At 36.5% G+C, this 24,147-nt stretch overlaps 1 long non-coding RNA gene across 1 annotated transcript; it reads right to left on the bottom strand.

Moving 5' to 3' along the window:
• Positions 1-2,254: 2,254 nt before the first annotated feature.
• LOC309651897 lies at positions 2,255-10,232 on the bottom strand. The gene is made up of 2 exons (XR_014258447.1): positions 2,665-10,232; positions 2,255-2,621 (listed from the first exon to the last, which is right to left on the bottom strand). It is a non-coding gene; the product is annotated as an uncharacterized lncRNA (long non-coding RNA).
• Positions 10,233-24,147: the final 13,915 nt, after the last annotated feature.

The raw sequence follows: 24,147 nt of genomic DNA, 5'->3' as shown, positions 1-24,147 counted from the left end.
TACACATATTCATTTATAAATTATATACCATAGTGTAAAGATTACAGGTATTATAACATACACAAAAGATTAAAGTTTTTAACAATGAGATGTTGAAAATTACAATATTGAAATTTTTAATTTGTATTTATTGATGGCACAATAAAACTGTTTTGCTCTCATGGCAAACCATTAGAGATAGCAATGTGATTGAATATGCTTTTACGTATAATGATTCATAGTTCTGATTATACAGTTTATTTCAATACTTATTTCATTATTTTAGCATTTGTTTTATTTTATTGTTTATTTCACCAATGCTAAAGAATTTTTGTAATGGATATTAGTTATGAATCTGTATTTCATATACCTGTGTCCGTCATTTTAACTTTTTTATCAACTTTATCAAATCTGATATGATCAATATTAGTTTACATATATATTTTATTGAAGTATAGTTAATTTACAATGTGTTATTTTCATGTGTACAGGAGAGAGATTCATATTTATATATATGTATATATTTCCATTATAGGTTATTACACAATATTGAGTATATTTCCCTGTGCTATACAGTAGGTCCTTGTTGTTTAATTATTATTATATATACTAATGTGTATATGTTAATCCCAAGCTCCCAATTTCTCTCCCCCACCCCACTAGCCCCTTTGGTAATCATAACTTTTTTTCCTATGTTTGGGAGTCCATTTCTGTTTTGTAAACAAGTTCATTTATGTCATATTTTTAAATTCCACATATAAGTGATATCATATGATATTTGTCTTTCTCTGTCTGACTTACTTCACTTAGCATGATAATCTCCAGGTCCATCCATGTTGCTGAAAATGGCATTATTTTGTTCTTTTTTATGGCTGAGTAATAGTCCATTGTGTGTGTGTGTGTGTGTGTGTGTGTGTGTGTGTGTGTGTATAGTTGGCCAAAAAGTTCATTCAGTTTTTAAGTAAAAATAAAAGACACATTTTTCATTTTCGTGAAGAACTTAATTGAACAATGTATTCACTAACCAAATGAACTTTTTGGCCAACATGATACATATATATCACATCTTCTTTAACCATTCATCTGTCCATGGACATTTAGGTTGCCTCCATGTCTTTGCTATTGTAAATAGTGCTGCTATGAACATTGGGATGCATGTATCTTTTTGAATTAGAGTTTTTTTCTGGATATAGGCCCAGGAGTCAGATTGCTGGATCATATGATAGTTCTATTTTTAGTTTTTAAAAAACTAAATTTACATTCCCATCAATGGTGTAGGTGGTGTCTTTTTCTCCACACCCTCTCCAGCATTTATTATTTGTAGAATTTTTAATGATGGTCATTCTGACTGGTGTAAGGGGATACCTCATTGTAGTTTCACTTCCATTTCTCTAATAATTAACCATATTGAGCATCTTGTCATGTACCTGTTGGCCATCTGTATATCTTCTTTGGTAAAATGTCTATTTAAGTCTTCTGTCCATTATTTGATTGGGTTGTTTGTCGTTTTTTGATATTAAGCTTCATGAGCTGTTTGTATGTATTGGAAATTAATCCCTTGGTGGAAGCATTGTTTGAATATATTTTCTCCTAGTCCTAAGGTTGTCTTTTAATTTTTGATGGTTTCCTTTGCTGTGCAGGTTTTAAGTTTAGTTAGGTTCCAGTATTAATTTTTTCATTTGTTTGTTTTTACTAATAACATGGTTGAAGGGCTCATACCTGGGAATAAGAGAAGTGTTAACTCTGCCATTTTCTTGTTTCTATTACTGTTATTATCAATCACTTTTTAAGAGTGGGCAAAAGTATGTTATTAATAAAAATAATATTGTAAAATTTTGCTTTCACACTATTAACAGACTCCCAATTATTGGTTTTATGTCTTATAAACATCTATTACAGTGTTATTCATTCTATTATTTTAATTTTTACTTCTCATTGTTCACTTTATCCATTTTTTAAAATGTTTATTCCTATTATTTTTTATCAGTTTAATTCACATAAAATTTTATATTAGTTTCAGGTGTACAGCAGAGGAATTCAAAATTTATATAAATTACAAAATCACCACAATAAGCCTGGATAATAACTGCCACCATTTAAATTCTTACAATAATATTAACTGTATTCTTTTTTCTGTATATTACATTCCCATGATTATTTATTTTATAAATGGAAGTTTGTGCCGCTTAATCTTATTTACATGTTTTGCCAGTCCCCAGCTCCCTCCTCTCTGGCACTTACCAATTTGTTCTCTGTATCTATGAATCTATCTCTGTTTTGTTTTATTTGATTTCTTTGTTTTTTACATTCCATATATAAGTGAAATCACTTATGGTATTTGCCTTTCTCTGTCTGACTTATTATAATATCTTCTAGGTCCATCAAAGTTGCTGCAAATGGCAGGGTTTCATTCTTTTTTAAGGTTGAGTAATATTACGTTATATATTTATATACTATATTTTTATCCATTCATGTATAGATGGACACTTTGATTGCTTCCATATTTGGCTAAGGTAAATAATGCTGCAATGTACACAGGGGTGCAAAAACTTTATTGGTGTTTTCATATTCTTTGGATAGGTACTCAGGAGTGGACTTGGTGTATTATAATAGTGGTACTTTTTCAATTATTTTTGTGGAAACTCCATAGACTTACACAGTGGCTGTGACAATTTACATTCCCACCAACAGTGAAAGAGGGTTCCTTTTTCTCCACACCCTCTCCAGCATTTATTATTTGTAGACTTTTTGATGATGGCCATTCTGAAAGGTGTGAGGTGATACCTCATTGTAGTTTTCATTTGCATTTCTCTAATGATTAGGGATGTTGAGCATCCTTTCATGTGTTTGTTGGCAATCTGTATATCTTCTTTGGAAAAATGCATGTTTAAGTCTTCTGCCCATTTTTGGATTGGGTTGTTTGTTTTTCTTGATATTGAGCTGCATGAGCTGCTTGTATATTTTGGAGATTAATCTCTTGTAGGTTGCATCATTTGCAAATATTTTCTCCCATTCTGAGGGTTGTCTTTTTGTCTTGTTTATGTTTTCCTTTGCTGTGCAAAAGCTTTTAAGTTTCATTAGGTCCCATTTGTTTATTTTTGGTTTTATTTCACTTTCAGTATGAAGTGGGTCAAAAAGGAACTTGCTGTGATTTCTGTCATACAGTGTTCTGCCTATGCTTCTTTTTTTTTTTTGTTCTTCTAACTTTATTAGGACAATATGGGAATATGGGATAGCAAAATGGAAATAGCTTTGGGAAAAAAAGCTGCAAGAGACTCATATGACAAATGAGTTCTAGTTAAATAATTATGATGAATGTTGGCACCATAGCTTGAATCGCCAGCATAATTTTTATTATTTATTGACTATCTTATTCTTTTTGAATGTGTTATCTCTGAGATTCTATTATATAATAAGGATTTCTTCAGACAGAATAAAAGTGTTCTCCCCCCAAAGATCCATTTTGGAATGATTAATAAGTATAATTAGCGCTACTGGTAAAGGTCCTTGTCATGGTATATGAGTCAGCTCTAAGCTATATTTATGATAGAGTATATTAATATTCCTTGTACTTGGGCAAAGGTAAAATGCTCTACTCAAAGAGCACCTTTTTTTTAACATCTTTATTGGAGTATAATTGCTGTATGATGGTGTGTTAGTCTCTGCTTTATAACAAAGTGAATCAGTTATACATATACATATGTTCCCATATCTCTTCCCTCTTGCGTCTCCCTCCCTCCCACCCTCCCCATCCCACCCCTCTAGGTGGTCACAAACCACCGAGCTGATCTCCCTGTTCTATGCGGCTGCTTCCCACTAGCTATCTATTTTACGTTTGGTAGTGTATATTTGTCCATGCCACTCTCTCACTTTGTCACAGCTTACCCTTCCCCCTCCCCATATCCTCAAGTCCATACTCTAGTAGGTCTGTGTCTTTATTCCCATCTTACCCCTAGGTTCTTCAGGACCTTTTTTTTTTCTTAGATTCCATATATATGTGTTAGCATGCCGTATTTGTTTTTCTCTTTCTGACTTACTTCACTCTGTATGACAGACTCTAACTCCATCCACCTAACTACAAATAACTCCATTTCGTTTCTTTTTATGGCTGAGTAATATTCCATTGTATATATGTGCCACATCTTCTTTATCCATTCATCTGTTGATGGACACTTAGGTTGCTTCCATGTCCTGGCTATTGTAAATAGGGCTGCAATGAACATTTTGGTACATGACTCTTTTTCAATTATGGTTTTCTCAGAGTATATGCCCAGTAGTGGGATTGCTGGGTCGTATGGTAGTTCTATTTTTAGTTTTTTAAGGAACCTCCATACTGTTCTCCATAGTGGTTGTATCAATTTACATTCCCACCAACAGTGCAAGAGTGTTCCCTTTTCTCCACACCCTCTCCAGCATTTATTGTTTGTAGATATTTTGATGATGGCCATTCTGACCGGTGTGAGATGATATCTCATTGTGGTTTTCATTTGCATTTCTCTAATGATTAATGATGTTGAGCATTCTTTCATGTGTTTGTTGGCAATCTGTATATCTTCTTTGGAGAAATGTCTATTTAGGTCTTCTGCCCATTTTTGGATTCGGTTGTTCGTTTTTTTGTTATTGAGCTGCATGAGCTGCTTGTAAATTTTGGAGATTAATCCTTTGTCAGTTGCTTCATTTGCAAATATTTTCTCCCATTCTGAGGGTTGTCTTTCGGTCTTGTTTATGGTTTCCTTTGTTGTGCAAAAGATTTTAAGTTTCATTAGGTCCCATTTGTTTATTTGTGTTTTTATTTCCATTTCTCTAGGAGCTGGGTCAAAAAGGATCTTGCTGTGATTTATGTCATACAGTGTTCTGCCTATGTTTTCCTCTAAGAGTTTGATAGTGTCTGGCCTTACATTTAAGTTTTTAATCCATTTTGAGTTTATTTTTGTGTATGGTGTTAGGGAGTGTTCTAATTTCATTCTTTTACATGTAGCTGTCCAGTTACCCCAGCATCACTTATTGAAGAGGGTGTCTTTCCTCCATTGTATATTCCTGTCTCTTTTATCAAAGATAAGGTGACCATATGTGTGTGGGTTTATCTCTGAGCTTTCTATCCTGTTCCATTGATCCATAATTCTGTTTTTGTGCCAGTACTGTACTCTCTTGATTACTGTAGCTTTGTAGTACAGTCTGAATTCAGGGAGCCTGAATCCTCCATCTCCGTTTTTCTTTCTCAAGTTTGCTTTGGCTATTCAGGGTCTTTTGTGTTCCCATACAAATTGAGAAATTTATTGTTCTAGATCTTTGAAAAATGCCATTGGTAGTTTGATAAGGATTGCATTGAATCTGTAGGTTGCTTTGGGCATTATAGTCATTTTCACAATGTTGATTCATCCAATCAAAGAACATGGTATATCTCTCCATCTGCCTGTATCATCTTTCATTTCTTTTAACAGTGTCTTATAGTTCTCTGCATACAGGTCTTTCGTCTCCTTTGGTAGGTTTATTCCTAAGTATTTTATTATTTTTCTTGCAATGGAAAATAGGAGTGTTTCCTTAATTTCTCTTTCAGATTTTTCATCATTAGTGTATAGGAATGCAAGAGATTTCTGTGCAATAATTTTGTATTCTGCTTCTTTACCAAATCTATTAGTTAGCTCTAGTAGTTTTCTGGTAGCATCGTTAGGATTTTCTATGTATAATATCATGTCATCTGCAAAGAGTGACAGTTTTACTTCTTCTTTTCCAATTTGGATTCCTTTTATTTCTTTTTCTTCTCTGATTGCTGTGGCTAAAACTTCCAAAACTATGTTGAATAATAGTGGTGAGAGTGGGCAACCCTGTCTTGTTCCTGATCTTAGTGGAAATGGTTTCAGTTTTTCACCATTTAGGATGATGTTGGCTGTGGGTTTGTCATATATGACCTTTATTATGTTGAGGAAAGTTCCCTCTATGCCTACTTTCTGCAGGGCTTTTATCATAAATGGGTGTTGAATATTGTGAAAAGCTTTCTCTGAATCTATTGAAATGATCATATGGTTTTTCTCCTTCAATTTGTTAATATGGTGTATCACGTTGATTGATTTGCGTATACTGAAGAATCCTTACATTCCTGGAATAAACCCCACTTGATCATGGTGTATGATCCCTTTAATGTGCTGTTGGAATCTGTTTGCTAGTATTTTGCTGAGGATTTTTGCATCTATGTCCATCAGTGATATTGGCCTGTAGTTTTCTTTTTTTGTGACATCTTTGACTGGTTTTGGTGTCAGGGTGATGGTGGCCTCATAGAATGAGTTTGGGAGTGTTCCCACTCTGCTATATTTTGAAAGAGTTTGAGAAGGATAGGTGTTAGCTCTTCTCTAAATGTTTGCTAGAATTCGCCTGTGAAGCCATCTGGTGCTGAGTGTTTTTTTGATGGAAGATTTTTATTCACATTTCAATTTTAGTGCTTGTGATTGGTCTGTTCATAGTTTCTATTTCTTCCTGGTTCAGTGTGGGAAGGTTGTGCTTTTCTCAGAATTTGTCCATTTCTTCCAGGTTGTCCATTTTATTGCCATATAATTGCTTGTAGTAATTTCTCATGATCCTTTGTATTCCTACAGTGTCAGTTGTTACTTCTCCCTTTTTCATTTCTGATTCGGTTGATTTGAGTCTTCTCCCTTTTTTTCTTGCTGAGTCTAGTTAATGGTTTAACAATTTTTTTATCTTTCAAAAAGCCAGCTTTTAGTTTTATTGATCTTTGCTATCGCTTCCTTCATTTCCTTTTCATTTATTTTTGATCAGATTTTTATGATTTATTTCCTTCTGCTAACCTTGGGGTTTTTTTATTGTTTGTTTGTTCTTCTTTCTGTAGTTGCTTTAGGTGTAATGTTAGGTTGTTTATCTGAGATTTTTCTTATTTTTTGAATTAGGATTGTATTGTTATAAATTTCCCTCTTAGAACTGCTTTTACTGCATCCCATAGGTTTCAGTCATCGTGTTTTCACTGTTATGTGCTTCTAGGGAAATTTTGATTTGCTCTTTGATTTCTTCAGTGATATCTTGGTAATTAAGTAGTGTATTGTTTAGCTTCCATGTGTTTGTATTTCTTACAGTTTTTTTTCCTGTAATTGATATCTTGTCTCATAGGGTTGTGGTTGGAAAAGATACTTGACATGATTTCAATTTTCTTAAATTTACCAAGGCTTGATATGTGACCCAAGATATGATCTATCCTGGACAATATTCCATGAGCACCTGAGAAGAAAGTGTAGTCTGTTGTTTTTGGATGGAGTGTCCTATAAATATCAATTAAGCCCATATTGCTTAATGTGTCATTTAAAGCTGTGTTTCCTTATTTATTTTCATTTTGGATGATCTGTCCTTTGGTGAATGTGGGGTGTTAAAGTCCCCTCCTATTACTGTGTTAATGTTGATTTCCCTGTTTATGGCTGTTAGCATTTGCCTCATGTAGTGTGGTGCTCCTCTGATGGGTGCTTAAATATTTACAAGTGGTATATCTTCTTGGATTGATCCCTTCATCATTATGTAGTGTCTTTCTTTGTCTCTTCTAATAGTCTTTAATTTAAAGTCTATTTTGTCTGATATGAGAATTACTATCCAGCTTTCTTTTGATTTCCATTTGCATGGAATATCTTTTTCCATCCCCTCACTTACAGTCTGTATGTGTCCCTAGGTCTGAAGTGGGTCTCTTGTAGACAGCGTATATACGGGTCTTGTTTTTGTATCCATTCAGCCAGTCTATGTCTTTTGGTGGGAGCAGTTAATGCATTTACATTTAAGGTAGTTATTGATATGTATGTTACTATGACCATTTTCTTAATTGTTTTCTGTTTGTTACTGTAGGACTTTTCCTTCTCTCGTGTTTCCTGCCTAGAAAAGGTCCTTTAGCATTTGTTTTAAAGCTGGTTTTATGGTGCTGAATTCTCTTAGCTTTTGCTTGTCTGTAAAGATTTTAATTTCTCCATCGAATCTGAATGAAATCCTTGCTGGGTAGAGTAATCTTGGTTGTAGGTTTTTAACTTTTATCACTTTAAATATGTCCTGCCACTCCCTTCTTGCTTGCAGATTTTCTGCTGAACTATCAGCTGTTAACCTTATGGGGATTCTCTTGTATGATATTTGTTGCTTTTCCCTTGCTGCTTTTAATATTTTTCCTTTGAATTTAATTTTTGATAGTTTGATTAATATGTGTCTTAACATGTTTTTCCTTGGATTTATCCTGTATGAAACTCTGCTCTTCATGGACTTGATTGACTATTTCCTTTCCCATATTAGGGAAGTTTTCAACTATAATCACTTCAAATATTTTCTCAGTCTCTTTCTTTTTCTCTTCTTCTCATGGAACCCCTATAATTCGAATGTTGGTATGTTTAATGTTGTCTCAGAAGTGTTTGAGACTGTCGTCAATTATTTTCATTCTTTTTTCTTTATTCTGCTCTGCGGTACTTATTTCCACTATTTTATCTTCCAGGTCACTTATCCGTTTTTCTGCCTCAGTTATACTGCTATTGATTCCTTCTATAGAATTTTTAATTTCATTTATTTTGTAGTTCATCATTGTTTGCTCTTTAGTTCTTCTAGATTAAATGTTTCTTGTATTTTCTCCATTTTTCCCCAAGATTTTGGATCATCTTTACTATCATTACACTGAATACTTTTTCAGGTAGACTGCCAATTTCCTCTTCATTTGTTTGGTCTAGTGGGTTTTTCCCTTGCTCTTTCATCTACTGTGTGTTTCTCTGTCTTCTCATTTTGCTTAACTTACTGTGTTTGGCGTCTCCTTTTTGCAGGCTGCAGGTTCATAGTTCCCGTTGCTTTTGGTGTCTGACCCCAGTGGGTAAGGTTGGTTCAGTGTGTTGTGTAAGCTTCCTGGTGGAGGTGACTGGTGCCTGTGTTCTGATAGATGAGGCTGGATCTTTTGTTTCTGGTGAGCAGGATGGCAACAGGTGGTGTGTTTGGTGGTGTCTGTGAACTTAGTATGATTTTAGGCAGCCTCTCTGCTAATGGGTGGTGTTGTGTTCCTGTCTTGCTAGTTGTTTTGCATGGGGTGTCCAGCACTGGAGCTTGCTGGTTGTTGAATGGAGCTGGGTCTTAGCGTTGAGATGGAGATATCTGGGGAATCTCTTGCTGATTGATATTACGTGGGTCCAGGAGTTCCCTGGTAGTCCCATGTCCTGAACTCGGCTTTCCCACTTCAGACACTCAGGCCTGACACCTGTCTGGGGCACCAAGACCCAGTCAGCAACATGGTCAGAAGAAAAGTGAGAAAAAAAGGAAGAAAAAATAAATAAAATAAAAAATTTAAAAGTTATTAATATAAAAAATTTTAAAAAGTGATTAAAAGAAAAGAAGAGAGCAACAAAACCAATAAACAAATCCACGAATTATAACAAATGCTGAAAACTATACTAAGATAAACATAAAAGTCAGAATCTATTCAGTCACATACAGCAAACCCCAAGTCTACATTTGCTCCCAAAGTCCACCACCTCAATTTTGGGATGATTCTATGTCTATTCAGATATTCCAGAGATGCAGGGTACGTCAACTTGATTATGGGTATTTAAACCACTGCTTCTGAAGTTGCCTAGAGAAATTTCCCTGTCTCTTCTTTGTTCGCACATCTCCTGGGGTTCAGCTTTGGATTTGGCCCTGCCTCTGCATGTAGGTCACCCTCTGGCATCTGGTCTTGTTCCAGACAGGAGGAGGTTCAAGGAGTGTTTGATTAGGTGGCTTTGGCTCACTCAGCCTGGGGGGAGGGAGGGGTACAGAATGTGGGGCGAGCCTGCAGCGGCAGAGGCCAACGTGACGTTGCAACAGCCTGAGGCATGCCAAGTGTTTTCCTGGGGAAGTTGTCCCTGGATCACGGGACCCTGGCAGTGGCGGACTGCCCACGCTTCTCGGAGGGAAGGCGAGGATAGTGACCTGTGCTTGCACACAGGATTCTTGGTGGCCACAGCAGCAGCCTTAGCATTTCATGCCCGGCTCTGGTGTCCATGCTGATAGCCGCGGCTTGCACCCACATCTGAAGGTCATTTAGGTGGTGTTCTGAATCTCCTCTCCTCACGCACCCTGAAACAATATCTCTTAGGCAGGTCCAGAGTTTTTCCCGGACTCCCTCCCTGTTAGCTGTGGTGCACTAGCCCCCTTCAGGGTGTCTTCATGCAGCTAACCCCAGTCCTCTCCCTGGGATCTGAACTCCAAAGCCCTAGCCTCAGGTCCCAGCCCCCCCCCGCCCTGGCGGGTGAGCAGACAAGCCTCTCAGTGTTGTGAGTGCTGGTCAGCACTGACCCTTTTTATAGGAATTTCTCAGCTTTTCCCTCTGCATCCCTGTTGCTGCATTCTCCTCTGTGTCTTCAAAGCTTCCCACCCACTGCCCACACCCTGTCCCCACCAGTGAATGGGCTCCCTAGTGTGTGGCAACTATTCCTCCTTCACAGCTCCCTTCCAGAAGTGCAGGTCCCATCCCTATTCTTTTGCCTCTGTTTTTTCTTTTTTATTTTGCCCTACATAGTTACATGGGGATTTTCTTGCCTTTTGGGAAGTTTGAAGTCTTCTGCCATCATTCATTAGGTGTTCTGTAGGAGTTGTTCCACATGTACATGTATTTTTGATGTGTTTATCTGGCGGATGTTGATCTCCACGTCTTACTCCTTTGCCATCTTGAATGTCTCTCCCAATTTCTCTTTTATGTCTGTTACTATCTGCTTTATATAAGGTTCCCTTATGTTGGGTGCATAAATATTTATAAGTCATATCCTATTGTTGGATTGGTCCCTTTATCATTATGTAATGTCCTTCTCTGTCTCTTGATATAGTCTATGTTTTAAAGTCTCCTTTTTCTAATTATTTCTACCCCAGTTTTCTTTTTATTTGCATTGCATGGAATATCTTTTCCCATCACTTCACTTTCAGTCTGTTCTTGCCTTTAGATTTGAAGTGAGTCTCTTGTAGGTAGCATATAATTGGGTCTTGTTTTTTAGTCCATTCAGCCACCCTATGTTTTTTTAGTGGAGCATTTAATCAATTTACATTTAAAATAATTATTGATAGTGTGTATTTATTGCCATTTTGTTGTTTGAGGTTGTTTTCCCATTTCTTCTCTGCTTCTTTCTTCTTCTCTTTGTCCCTTCATTTGTGGTTTGATGGCTTTCATTAGTGTTATGTTTGGATTCCTTTTTCGCTATTTTTTGTATATCTATTATAGGTTTTTCTTGAGGTTACCATGAGGCTTATGTATAATTATACATATACAAGTCTTTTCAAACTTGTTGGTCAGTTAAGTTCAAATGCATTCTAGAAACACTACATATTTACTCCTCCTACTATATTTTATGGTGTTTAGTTTAGATGTCATATTTTGCCTCTTTTTATTTTGTGTATATTTTAACTTATTATTTTACTACTTATGTCTTTTGATCTTTACACTAGCTTTGTAAATGGTTGATCCACTACCTTTACTATATGCTTGTATTTACCAGTGAGATTTTTTTCCTTTCATATATTTTCTTTTTCTTGTTATGTTATTTTGTTTCTGCTTAAAGAAGTCTTTTTAATAATTCTTGTATGGACTGTTTAGTGGTGATAAACTCCTTTAGCTTTTTCTTGTCTAGGAAACTTTGTTTTCTCTATTTTAGTTCTGAATGATAACCTTGCCAAGTAGAGTATTTTTGTTTGTAAGTTCTTTTCCTTTCAGCATTTTGGATATATCATGCTACTCCATTCTGGCCTGTAAAGTTTCATTTGAAAAATCAGCCAGTACTCTTATGGGGGTTCCTTCATATGTAACTAGTTGTCTTTCTCTTGCTGCCTTTAAGTTTCTCTCTTTATCTTTAACTTTTGACATTTTAACAGTAATATGTCTTGGTGTGGGTCTCTTTGGGTCCATCTTATTTGGGACTCTTTGTACTTTCTGAACTTGGATGACTTTTTTCTTCAGCAGATTAGTAAAGTTTTCAGCCATTTATTCTTCAAATAAATTTTCATTCCCTTTCTCTCTCCTGTCCTTCATGGACTCCTATAATGCAAATATTAAGTACACTTGATGTGACCTAGAGATCCTTTAAATTGTCATCATTTAATTTTTTTTTACAATACCAGTTTGGTGATTTCCACTACCCTGTCTTCTAGATCGCTGATCCATTCTGCCCCATCATTTAATCTACTTTGTCTCTGTCTATGTATTTTTCATTTCAGTTATTGTATTCTTCAGCTCTGGTTGGTTATTTTTATATTTTCTATCTCTTTGTTGAAGTTCTCACTGTGTGAATCCATTCTTCTTCCATGTTCGATGAACATTTATAAGAGCACTTTTTGAACATTTTATCAGGTAGATTACTTATCTCTATTTGATTTAGGTCTTTTTCTGAAGTTTTGTGTTGCATTTCTATTTAGAACATGTTCCTCTGTCTTCTCATTTTGCCTTTCTGTGTTTGTTTTTATGTTAGGTGAATAAGCTACGTCTCCCAGTCTTAAAGGATGGCCTTATATAGAAAATTTCCTGTGGGGCTGAGAAGAGTAATCCTCCTTTCCACCAGAGCTAAGTTCTCCATGAGTGTTCACTGTGTGGGATACATGCACCCTCCTGTTGTGGTGGTGCCACGGTTTTTGAAGGCATGCTGATGGCCGGAGCTAACTTTCAGGCCAGCTGGCTGTGATGTCCAGCTGCAACTGCTGTCAGCACACTGGTAGCCAAGTCTTGCCCCAGTGTGGCTGTTTGAGGGACCCAGCCATAACAGTTGTGGGCCCAGTCATGGGTATAGCTGACTTCCTGGGGTTGGAGCCACTTTGGGGAAGTGCCAGTCCAGAATGAGGTTCCTCAACAAATGTGCTGACATGGGAGTCACTTTAGAGAGTTGCTGGTCCTGGCCAAGGCCATCACCAGCTGTGATGTGGAATGATCCACTTTGGAGGGGTGCCAGTCAACACAAGCAGGTTAGGTGGGGTTGGTCTTCAGGGAAATGTTTGGGCAGGGAAAACTTCTAGCCAGGTAAATGGTGAATATCAGAAATTGCTCCTGCCAACAGTGGACCAACTAGATAGAGGAAGAATTTTTTAAATGGAGCCTGCCAGTGCTTTGGTCCCTGGAAGAGTTTCAACAGATTCCTGTCCCTTCAACACTTGCCCAAAACTTAGCCAATGAATCTCCTTTGTGTATGGTCCAGGTATTTTTCAGACTGCTGCCATTGTGGTAGGTCTCAGAGCAAGTGAGTTTGTGCACCAGCTCTTTAAGTGCAGTCTCAGTTTCCTCCAGCCCTTCAGTTCTTAAAGACAAAAGTCCCACTGGTTTTCAATCCAGATAATATCATCCTCCCAGTTCAAGTCCCCAAGGTTATGGTGCCTGATATGGGGCTCATACTCCCCACTCCTTAGGGAGGAATTCTGTGTTTGTGATATCCCGTCCTGTTTGTGGGTCACCACGTCAGGGTTGTAGGTCCTGGTTAGACTACATCTCTTCCCCTCCTACCAGTCTCGACATGTTTCTTTCTTCGTATCTTTAGTTGTAAAAGAGCTGTTCTGCTAGTATTTGTGTTGTTCTCAGAGACAGTTTTCTATATGTAGTTATAGTTTTGGTGTGTCCATAGGAAGAGTTGAGTTCAAGATATTCCTACTCTGCTGTCGGGATCCCACCTCCTCCTGTCCAGTTGTTTTCTGATACAATATTTCAATATCTTAATTCTGTAACATTTTTTCAATTTTTCATTATACGTAATAAAATTATTTATAACATGTATATACAGTTCAAAGAACAACAATAAATTGAACATCTGTATACTTACTACCATGGCCAAGAAATAGAACATTGCTAGTAAAACTTATTTTTAAAAAGGAGAAGAATAGGTAAAGACACACATGATTTTGGAGGTGATAGAGAAAAATTTTATGGGAGTTGAAGCATGTCTTCTTTCTGCTAGGTAGAAAATTAAGTTATTTTCTTAGAGTGAAGGGGTAGAGGACTCAAGGATTGTGACATTTTAGAAAAGGTGCCATGGAGTAAAGGAAATGTGTCTAGTGAAAAAAGATTGTTAAATAACACTGAGGGCTTAGCTGAGATTGGAGCTGAACAATATGAATATAGTCTGGGAGCTGGAACAGAGTAGAGGAAATAGAAAATTGGTTTCTTCCAAGGTTGGGAATTTACAGTACAAGGCTAAGGAACCAAAGGAATGAATGGTGCCTATGAGAGTGCAATTGTAGTTTTTTTTCCCTGAGGTTTGGGCTGGATCAGGAAAATATTAAAGCCAGAGTGGGCCCTCATAGACTGGGAGAATAGGGAGGGGTTGAGGGAAAAATATAAATCCTGGTGATAAAGTGTCAAATTTTGAACCAGACTCCAAATAGGATGGCAGATGTGAGAAAGTGACCTAGGTATTTAAAGATGTCAGCACTGAGGATGAGAAGAAGGTGTTAATATTGGAAGGAATGAGGAGAGGGAAACTAGGAATAATGGAAGAAGTTGACTCAGACTTTAGTTTGAAGTTTGTGGTTCTGCTGATCTTGTAACTAAAATCCATTCAGGATACTTTCCCAACCCTATTGATAATCCTGGCACCCATAATCTTGTGGGAATAGAGGGAAGAAAGAACAATCATGTTGGATTAAGATAGAAATGGAGGGACTTCCCTGGAGACACAGTGGTTAAGAATCCGCCTGCCAATGCAGGGGATACGGGTTCAATCCCTGGCCTGGGAAAATCCCACATGCTGCAGAACAACTAAGCCCATGCACCACAATTACTGAGCCTGCAATCTAGATCCCACGAGCCACAACTACTGAAGCCTGTGTGCCTAGTGCCTGAGCTTTGCAACAAGAGGAGCCACCACAATGAGAAGCCCACTCACCACAACTAGAGAAAGCCCACATGCAGCAACGAAGACCCAATGCAGCCAAAAATTTAAAAAATAAAATAAAATTAAAAAGATAGAAATGGAGAGATTCTAATAAAACATATATTTACAGGTTGAAATTTGAGCCATGGAGGTTTTTAAGAGATGTTTGGCTGCATCATAATTTTCCAGGGATAGATTGATGTTAACAATTATACACTACTGGTGGGAATGTAGGTTTGGAAGGCAATTTGGCAAAACCTAGTAAAGTTGCAGATGCACATATTCTATGACTCAGCAATTCCAACACAAGATATACCCCCTAGAGAAACACTTGCACATATGCTTAGGAAACGTGCAAGATTTTTCACTGTAGTACTGTTTGTAATAGTGGAGAACTGGAAACAACCCAAATAGTCACCAGCAGGAGAATGGATAAATAAACTATGGTATAGTTATATAGTAGAATAATATACCTCAGTAAAAATATGAATAAATGAGATCTACATGAGTCAGCATGGATACAAACTAAAAGTTGAGCAAAAAAGCAAATTTCAGAAACATTAAGTGCACATGGTGTCAATTATATAGAAGTTTAACTCCATGCAAAAGAGTGCCACTTTGCAGATATTTATAAATGTAATAAAAGTATAGAACAGTCATGGGAATAATAAACACTAAATGTAAAATACCTCCAAGATGTAGGAAGGATACAATCAGAGATATATGAGACTTCAACTTTATTTGCAACCTTTTATTGCTTAAGCTTGGTAGTGGGTACATAGTTTTTTCTATGTTACTCGTTATACTATTTCTATGACTAAAATATTTTAAAAAAAATTTTTTTAAAACAACCATCCAGAAAGGTCTACATGGAAAGATAATATTTGACAGTTATAAAATAACTATTTTCAGAGGCTTGAGTTCAAGATGGTGGAGTAGAAGGATGTGGGCTCACCCCTTCTTATGTAAATACCAAAATCACAACTGCTGAACAACCATTGACAGAGAAACGCTGGAAACTACCAGAAAGATACCCTACTGCCAAAAACAAAGAAGAAGCCACAATGAGATGGTAGAAGAGGTGCAATTGCAATAAGATCAAATCCCTTACTGGCCAGGTGGGGTGACCCACAGACTGGAGAGTAATTGTACCATGGAGGCCCTCCCACAGGAGTGAAAGACCTGATCCCCATTTCATGCTTCCCAGCCTGAGGGTCCAGCAATGGAAAGAGGAGCCCCCAGAGAATCTGTCATTGATAGCCAGAAGGGCTTGATCACAGGAAATCCATGGGACTGGGGGAAAAAGAGACTCCACGCTTGGAGGGCATACACAAGGTGCTGTGTACATGAGAACCCAGGGGAAAAAAGGAGTGACCTCAAAAGAGACTGAGACAAACCTACCTGCTAGTATTAGAGGGTTTCCTGTGGAGCCGGGGGGTGGTTGAGGCTCACTGTGGGGAAAAGACACTGGAAGTGGCAGTTATGAGGAGTACTCATTAACATGAGCCCTCCCAGAGGCTGCCATTACCCCAACCTGTAGGCTCTAGAGCTGGGATGCCTCAGGCCAAACAACCAACAGGACAGGAACAGAGTCCCATCAATCAGCAGACAGGCTGCTTAAAGTTTCCTGAGCATGGCCCTGCCCAACAGAGCGACAAGACCCACCTCCACCCACAAGTGGAATCCCTTCCATCAGAAAGCCTGCACAAACCTCTTAGACAGCCTCATCCACCAGAGGATGGACAGCAGAAGCAAGAACTACAATCCTGCAGCCTGTGGAATGAAAACTGCAATCACAGAAAGTTAGAAAAAATGAGACAGCAGAGGGATATGTCCCAGATGAAGGAACAAGATAAAACTCAAGAAGAACAACTAAGTGAAGTGGGATAGGCAGCCTGCCTGAAAAAGAATTCAAAATAATGATAGTGATGATGATCCAAGACCTCAAAAAAGAATGGAGACAAGGATTGAGAAGATGAAAGAAATGTTTAACAAAGATCTGGAAGAACTAAAGAACAGACAGAGATGAACAATACAATAACTGTAAGGAAAAGTACACTAGAGGAAATCAATAGCAGAATAACTGAGGCAGAAGAACGAATAAATGATCTGGAACAGATTGGTGGAAATCACTGCCACAGAACAGAATAAAGAAAAAAGAATGAAAAGAAATGAAGACAGTCTAAGAGACCACTGGGACAACACTAAACACACCAACATTCGCATTATAGGGTTCCCAGAAGAAGAGAGAAAGGCCCTGAGAAAATATTTAAAGAGATAATAGTTGAAAACTTCCCTAACATGGGAAAGGAAACAGTCACCCAAGTCCAGGAAGTGCACAGAGCCCCAGGCAGGATAAACCCAAGGAGGAACATACCAAGACACATAGTAATCAAATTGACAAAAATTAAAGACAAAGAAAAAAATACTAAAAGCAACAAGGGAAAAGCAACAAATAACATACAAGGGAACTCCCATAAGGTTATCAGCTTATTTCTCAGCAAAAACTCTGCAAGCCAGAAGGGAGTGGCTTGATAAACAGTATGTCCCCTACATACAAACAAGTTCCGTTCTGAAAGCACATCCATACATCCAATTTTTCTTATAAGTCTGACAAAGTTAGCCTAGGTTACTAACTAACACAATTGGCTATATAGTACTGTACTGTAATAGGTTTATAATACATTTCACACAAATAATACATAAAAAACAAACACAAAAAAGAAAGAAAACATTTTAATCTTACAGTACAGTACCTTGAAAAGTACAGTAGTACAGTACAAGAGCTGGCATACAGGGCCTGGCATTGAGTGAACAGGCAAGAAGAGTTACTGACTGAAGGAGGGAGAGGAGGTGGGAGATGATAGAGCTGAAGGATCATCAGCAATAGGAGACAGAGGGCAAGCTGCAATTCCACTCATACCTGACGTTGATGGAACACACATTCACATCTTTGAAAGTTCACAACTTGAAGGTTCATACATAGGGAACTTACTGTATTTAAAGTCCTGAAAGGGAAGAACCTACAACCAAGATTACTCGACCCAGCAAGGCTCTCATTCATATTCAATGGAGAAATCCAAAGATTTGCAGACAAGCAAAAGCTAAGAGAACCCAGCACCACCTTACTAGCTTTGCAACAAATGCTAAGGGGAATTCTCTAAGCAGAAAAGAAAAAGCCACAACTAGAAACAGAAAAATTAACAATGGAAAAGCTTATTGGAAAGGCAAATATACAGAAAAGGTAGGAAATTATCCACACATAAATCTGATTTAAAAACCCAGCAATTGTAAGAAGAGCAAAGTACAAATGCAGTACATTGGAAATGCATTTGAAATTAAAAGAACAACAACTTAAAACAATCTTGTTTACATATAGACTGCTATATTAAAACTTCGTGGGAACTGAAAAAAAAATCTACAATAGATACACGCACAAAAAAAGAAAATAGAATCCAAACACAACACTAAATTAGTCATCAAATCACAAGAGAACAAAAGAGAAAGGGAAGAAAAAAGACCTACAAAAACAAATCCAAAATAGTTAACAAAATGGCAATAAGGACATATATATCAACAATTACTTTAAACATAAATGGATTAAATGCTCCAGCCAAAAGACATAGACTGGCTGAATGGATACAAAAATAAGACTCATATATATGCTGTCTACAACAGATCCACTTCAGACCTAGGGACACATACAGACTCGAAGTAAGGGGATAGAAAAAGTAATCCATGCAAACGGAAATCAAAAGAAAGCTGGAGTAGCAGTACTCATCTCAGGCAAAATAGATTTTAAAATACAAACTGTTAAAAGAGGCAAAGAAGGACATTACATAATGATCAAGGGAACAATCCAAGAGGAAGATATAACAGTAGTAAATATATAAGCAACCAACATAGGAGAACTTCAATATATAAGGCAAATACTGACAGCCAAAAAGGGAGAAATCAACAGTAATACAATAATAGTGGGGGACTTTAATACCACACTTTCATCAATGGAAAAATCATCCAGACAGAAAATTAATAAGGAAACACAGGCCTTAATTGACACATTAGACCAGATGGAATTAACTGATATTTATAGAGCATTCCATCCAAAAGCAGCAGGATACATATTCTTTACAAGTGCACACGGAATTTTCTCCAGGATTGATCACATGCTAGGCCACAAAGTGAGACTTGGTAAATTTAAGAAAATTGAAATCATATAAAGAATATTTTCTGACCACAACACTATGAGATTAGAAATCAAATATAAGAAAAAAAATGTAAAAAGCACAAACACGTGGAGACTAAAAAATATGCTACTAAACAACCAATGGATCACTGAAGAAATCAAAGAAGAAATCAAAAAATACCTAGAGACAAATCAAAAGGAAAGCAAAATGATCCAAAACCTATGGGATGTAGCAAAAACAATTGTAAGATGGAAGTTCATAGCAATACAATCTTACCTCTGGAAACAAGAAAAATCTCAAATAAACAATCTAACATTACACCTAAAGCAACTAGAGAATGAAGAACAAACAAAACACAAAGTTAATAGAAGGAAAGAAATCATAAAGATCAGAGTAGAAATAATTGGCATAAACACTAAGAAAACAACAGAAAACATCAATGAAGCTAAAGCTGATTCTTTGAAAAGATAAACAAAATTGATAAACCTTTAGAGAGATGCATCAAGAAAACTAAGGAGAGGGAGAGGGCTCAAATCAATAAAATTGGAAATGAAAAAGGAGACGCAACAAAGACACCACAGATATACAAAGGGTCAGAAGAGATTACTACAAGCAACTATATGCCAATAAAATGGACAACCTAAAAGAAATGGACAAATTCTTATAAAGGTACAATCTCACAAGACACAACCAGGAAGAAATAGAAAATATGTACAGACAAATCACAAGTACTGAAATTGAAAACTTGAGTAAAAAACTCCCAACAAAGAAAAGTCCAGGACAAGATGGCTTCACAGGAGAATTCTGTCAAACATTTAGAGAAGAGTTAACATCTATCCTTCTCAAATTCTTCCAAAAAATTGCAGAGGAAAGAACACTCCCAAACTCATTTTATGAGGCCAAAATCACCCTGATTCCAAAACCAGACAAAGATGTCACAAAAAAGAAATTTGTATGCCAATATCACTGATAAACATAGACACAAAAATACTCAACAAAATACTAGCAAACTGAATCCAAGTATGCATTAAAGGATCACACACCATGATCAAGTAGGATTTATCCCAGGAATTCAAGGATTTATTGATATCCACAAATTAATCAGTGTGATACACCACATCAACAAATTGAAGAATAAAAACCATATAATCATCCCAATAGATGCAGAAAAAGGTTTTTGACAAAATTCAATACCAATTTATGGTAAAAACTCTCCAGAAAGTAAACATAGAGGGAACATACCTCAACATAATAAAGGCCACATATGACAAACCTACAGCTAACATCATACTCCATGGTGAAAATCTGAAATCATTTCCTCTAAGACCAAGAATAAGACAAGGATGTCCACTCTCACCACTTTTATTTAACATAGTTTTGGAAGTTCTAGACATGGCAACCAGAGAAGAGAGAGGCATAAAAGGAACCCAAATTGGAAAAGAAGAAGTAAAACTGTCACTGTTTGCAGAAGACATGATCCTATACATAGGAAATCCTCAAGATGCTACTAGAAAACTAATAGAGATCATCAATGAATTAGGTAATGTTACAGGATACAAAATTAATACACAGAAATCTGTTGCATTTCTGTACAATAAAAACGATAGACCAGAAAGAGAAATCAAAGAGACAATCCCATTTGCCATCACATCAATGAATAAAATACTTAGGAATAAACCTACCTAAGTAGACAAAAGACCTGTAATCTGAAAACTATAAGCTGCTGATGAAAGCAATCAAAGATGACACAAACAGATGGAAAGATATACCATGTATTTGGACTGGAAGAATCAATATCATCAAAATGACTATACTTCCTAAGGCAATCTACAGATTCAATGCAATCCTTAGTAAATGACCAATGGCATTTTTCACAGAACTAGAAAAAAAACTTAAAATTTTTACGGAGACACAAAAGACCAAGAATATACAAAGCAATCTTGAGAAAGAAAGACGGAACTGGAGGAATCAGGCTCCCTGACTTCAGACTATACTACAAAACTACATTCATCAAAACAGTATTGTGCTGGCACAAAAACAGAAATACAGATCAATGAAACAGGATAGAAACCCAGAAATAAACTCATGCATCTATTGTCAACCAATCCTTAACAAAGGAAGAAAAACTATGCAATGGAGAAAAGATAGTCTCTTCAATAAATGGTGCTGGGATAACTGGACAGCTACATGTAAAAGAAATGAAACTAGAACATTGTTTAACACCATACACAATAATGAACTCAAAATGGATGCAAGACCAGATACTAAAAAACTCTTACAGGAAAACATAGGCAGAACCCTCTTTGACATAAATCACAGCAATATCTTTTTCAATCAATCTCCCAGAGTAATGGAAGTAAAAACAAAAATAAGCAAATGACACCTAATTAAACTCAAAAGCTTTTTCACAGCAAAGGAAACCACAAACAAAACAAAAAGATAATCTACGGAATGGGAGAAAATATTTGCAAATGATGTGACTGACAAGGGCTTAATTTCCAAAATATAAAAACAGCACATACAGCTCAACAAAACAAACAAACAAACAAACAACCCTATCCAGAAATGGGCAGACCACCTAAATAGACATTTCTACAAAGAAGACATACAACTGGCCAAGAGGCACATGAAAACATGCTCAACATCACTAATTATTAGAAAAATGCAAAACAAAACTACAAGATATCACCTCACGCCAGTCAGAATCATCATCATCAAAAAATCTACAAACAATAAGTGCTAGAGAAGGTGTGGAGAAAAGGGAACCCTCTTACACTGTTGGTGGGAATGTACATTGGTACAGCCACTATGGAGAACAGTATGGAGCTCCCTTAAAAAACTAAAAACATAGTTACAGTATGATCCAGGGATCCCTCTCCTGGGCCTATATCTGGAGAAAACTGTAATTCAAAAAGATACATGCACCCCAATGTTCATTGCAGTGTTGTTTACAATAGTCAGGATATGGAAGCAACCTAAATGTCCCTCAACACATCAATGGATAAAGAAGATATGGTACATATATACAATGGTATATTTGTCAGCCATTAAAAAGAACGAAATAATGTCATTTTCAGCAACATGGATGGACCTGGAGATTATCATATTAAGTGAAGTAAGTCAGACAGAGAAAGACAAATATCATTTGATATTGCTTATATGCGGAATCTAAAAAACATGATACAAATGAACTTATTTACAAAACAGTTACAGACTCACAGACTTAGGGAATGAACTTATGGTTACCAGGGTGAAATGGTGCAGGGTTTGGATAGATTGGGAGTTTGAGATTGACATGTACACACTTCTGTACTAAAATAGATATCCACTATGATTCATTAATCCCCTTTTTGGGTATACATCTAAAGGAAATAAAATAATTATTTAAAGAGATATCTGTATGCCCATGTTTATAGTAGCACTATTCACAATAGCCTAGGTATGGAAAAAACTGAAGTGTCCATCAATGAATGAAAGGATAAAAGAAATCTCTCTCTCTCTCTCTCTCTCTCTCTCACACACACACACACACACACACGGAATATTACTCAACTCTAAAAAAGAAGGAAATTCTGTCACGTGAAACAACATGGATGAAACTGGAAGGCATTATATTGTGTAAAAAAAGCCATACAGAGAAAGACAAATATGGCATTGTATCACTTACACCAGGAATGTAAGAAAAAAAAAGTGAGTAGAAAAGTGATTGCTGGGGATGAAGGATAAGGGGAGTAGAAAGAGATTGGTAAAAAAGGTACAAACTTCCAGTTATAAGATGAATAAAGTCTTGAGGATCAAATGAATAACATAGTGACTACTGCTGATAACAGTGTTGTATAATTGAAATTTCCTAAGAGAGTAGAATTTAAATGTTCTGAAAAATAAATAAATAAATAAATATGAAAAAGTAAATAAAATATATAACCAACAAGAAGCTACTGTAAAAAAAACCCCTGCTATTCACCCCCCAAAAGAACTCACGTATTTATTCTTTTTATTTTTATTTACATGCATCCTTTATTAGCTACTTAAAAGTGGTTCACACAAAATACCAATACAAATATTTGAATATTTTGGGTTATCTCAAATATCTAACTTACATTTTCTTTCAAAATATACTCCTTATTTAATATTAATGGATGCTAATTTGTAGTAATCATCACTATGCACATAAACTGTACAAATCAAGATACAAAGGAGGAAAATGCTTTTTTTTTAACATCTTCATTGGAGTATAATTCCGTTACAACGTTGGGTTAGTTTCTGCTGTATAACAAAGTGAATCAGCTATATGTATAGATATAACCCCATATCCCTTCCCTCTTGTGTCTCCCTCTCAACCTCACTATCCCACCCTTCTAGATGGTCATGAAGCACCGAGCTGATCTCCCTGTGCTATGTGGCTGCTTCCCATTAGCTATGTATTTTACATTTGGTAGTGTATATATGTCCACACCACTCTCTAACTTTGTCCTAGCTTACCCTACCCCTCCCCATGTCCTCAAGTCCATTCTCTACGTCTGCGTCTTTATTCCTGTCCTGCCCCTGGATTCTTCAGAACCTTTTTATTTTTTAGATTCCACTTATATCTGTTAGCATACGGTATTTCTTTTTCTCTTCCTGACTTACTTCACTATGTATGACAGACTCTAAGTCCATCCACCTCACTACAAACAACTCAATTTCGTTTCTTTTTATGGCTGAGTAATATTCCATTGTATATAGGTACCACATCTTCTTTATACATTCATCTGTCAATGGACACTTAGGTTGATTCCATGCCCTGGCTATTGTAAATAGTGCTACAATGAACATTGTGGTACATGTCTCTTTTGGAATTATGGTTTTCTCAGTGTATATACCCAATAGTGGGATTGCTTGGTCTATGGTAGTTCTATTTTTAGATTTTTAAAAATACTGTTCTCCATAGTGGCTGTATCAATTTACATTCCCACCAACAGTGCAAGAGGGTTCCCTTTTCTCCACACCCTCTCCAGGATTTACTGTTTGTAGATATTTTGATGGTGGCCATTCTAACAGGTGTGAGTTGTTACCTAATTGTAGTTTTGATTTGCATTTCTTTAATGATAATTGATGTTGAGCATCCTTTTATGTGTTAGTTGTCAGTCTGTACATCTTCTTTGGAGAAATGTCTATTTAGG

This window comes from Balaenoptera physalus (genome assembly GCF_965194825.1).
Source record: "Balaenoptera physalus genome assembly, chromosome: X".
Taxonomy (NCBI): Eukaryota; Metazoa; Chordata; class Mammalia; order Artiodactyla; family Balaenopteridae; genus Balaenoptera; species Balaenoptera physalus.
The sequence above is the reverse complement of the archived record's forward strand: the minus strand, read 5'-3'. Positions and strand labels throughout refer to the sequence as shown.